The 2,405-nt window shown below is 31.4% G+C and overlaps 1 protein-coding gene across 1 annotated transcript in view; it reads right to left on the bottom strand.

Annotated features, from left to right (window-relative positions):
- The window catches only part of LOC106882652 (acetylcholine receptor subunit beta), a 69,452-nt gene that overhangs the window by 51,447 nt on the left and 15,600 nt on the right, over positions 1-2,405 (bottom strand). The gene's annotated exons all lie outside the window — the stretch shown is intronic.

The following is a 2,405-nucleotide window of genomic DNA, read 5'->3' as shown; positions in this document are numbered from 1 at the left end:
ATATATATATATATATATATATATATATATATATATATAACTCACAATGTGGGAGTTCAGAGAATTCCATTTTAACGAAAGGTTTGTTTTTGTTTCCTTTTATGTTGGATATGTAATTTAACGAAACAGGGTGGCAGGTAAGTATTCACACGACGCACTACTATTAATATTACACGAAACTCAACGCTCTCAATTTCGGCTCACAGTGAACTGCTTACCGATCCGAACTATCAATCGCTCACAATTCTTTACTTTATATCAATGAGTCACTCCACCTTTAGTCACTTGAGGGGTGGTCGGAATCCTTCCAGAACATTTGTATATGTATATATGCACACATATGCATATTTAAAAATTCATAGACATACACACATACAGACATATACACATACATACATATATGCATACAGACATATACTTACATTTACGCATGCATACATACAGACACACATACATGCATACAAACATGCACGCAAACATGCACACATACATACATGTATACATACATACATACATACATACTTGCGCATACATACATACATACATACATACATACATGCATACATACATACATACATATATACATGCATGCATGCATGCATCCATGCATACATACATACATACATACATACATACATACATACATACATACATACATACATACAAGCAAGTACGTACAATGCTCCATATTCACTAATTTCGTAATTCCAAGCATTTTCTGGACATTGTCTCATCAATCGTTTACATTTTTTCATATTTATTTCATTTCAAATAAATGCTACATTTTTTAAGCTGCCTCCATATCCATCCCTGCCGTTCTAGCACAATCTTTCTTCATTTTCTTCATCATTGTCATCTTCTTCTTCTTCTTCTTCTTCTTATTATTATTATTATTATTATTATTATTATTATTATTATTATTATTATGATCCTTCTTCCACTTCTATTATTCTATTCTTTCTCCTCTTCTTTTTCTACTCTATTTTATCCTTCTTCATATATTCTTCCTTTTCTTCTTCTTCATCATCATCATCATCATCATCATCACCATCATATTATTATTATTATTATTATTATTATTATTAGTAGTAGTAGTAGTATTATTCTACTTCTTTATTTTATTCTTTCTCCTCTTTTTCTACTCTTTCTTATTCTTCTTCATCTATTCTTCCTTTTCATCATCATCATCATCACCAACATCTTATTATTATCATTATTATTATTATCATTATTATTATTATTATTATTATTATTATTATTATTATTATTATTATTCATCTATTCTCCACTACTTCTACTTCCTCATCTTTCTCCTCTTTGTATTCTTCTTTTCTTCTCATATTTCTCTCCTTCTTCCTCGCCTACTTCTCCCTTTACTCCTCCTTCTTCTCCTCTTTCCCTTTTCTTTCTACTTCTTTCCCAACCTCATTCTTATTCTGTTATTTCTCTTCTTCTCCTTCCTCCCCCCTCTTCTACTTATGCACCCCCACCTTTTCCCTGCATTTCCCAGTTTATTTATATATTTATTTAATTAATTTTTCACATGTTTACATTCAACACTCATAAAATCTATTCAACAACTCTGTTCCCAAACACACGCTTCTTCTTCTTCTTCTTCTTATTCTTCTTCTTCTTCTTCTTCTTCTTCTTCTTCTTCTTCTTCTTCTTCTTCTTCTTCTTATTCTTCTTCTTCTTCTTCTTCTTCTTCTTCTCATCATCATCATCGTTTCTCTCACTACTCTTTCCTCTCCCCTTATCGCTATCTCTGCTCCCATTCATTTAGCTATTTATTTATTGATTAATTAACGTCAGGTTATGTTTATATTTACTTTAACGGTCACACAATTTGTTTAACGAAACGAGCTGTTTCCAAAACTGTGGGTAAGCTTCGTTTCATACGTTCAAATTACTTTCATTGATATTTATTGTTGCATTTTAATACTTTACTAATGTTTCCTTTGCCACGTTCTCGTCTGAAGATCGGAAACGTGAACTTCAGAGTTATAACGCATTCTTAAGTTTACAGCTTTTACCTAAAGTATTTATATACATACGCATACACATCCCCACACACTCACTCACATTCACACACAAACACACATATGTATGTATATAGATGTGTGTATGTGTGTGAGAGAGAGTGAGTGTGTGTATGTATGTATGTATGTATGTATGTATGTATGTATGTATGTATGTATATTTATGTATATATATATAAGTGATTTTAAATTCTCAATCGCAGGATAATGCTAATAATATAGCCTGAACAGGATAAACTACCCCTATTTTGCAGAAAAAAGTGTACGTGGGTGGTTAGCTAACCACCTACACTTTTTTCTGCAAAATAGGGGTAGCTTATCCTGTTCAGGCTATATTATTAGCATTATCCTGCGATTGAGAATTTA

The sequence above is a fragment of the Octopus bimaculoides genome, chromosome 24, assembly GCF_001194135.2.
Source record: "Octopus bimaculoides isolate UCB-OBI-ISO-001 chromosome 24, ASM119413v2, whole genome shotgun sequence".
Classification (NCBI taxonomy): domain Eukaryota; kingdom Metazoa; phylum Mollusca; class Cephalopoda; order Octopoda; family Octopodidae; genus Octopus; species Octopus bimaculoides.
The sequence above is the reverse complement of the archived record's forward strand: the minus strand, read 5'-3'. Positions and strand labels throughout refer to the sequence as shown.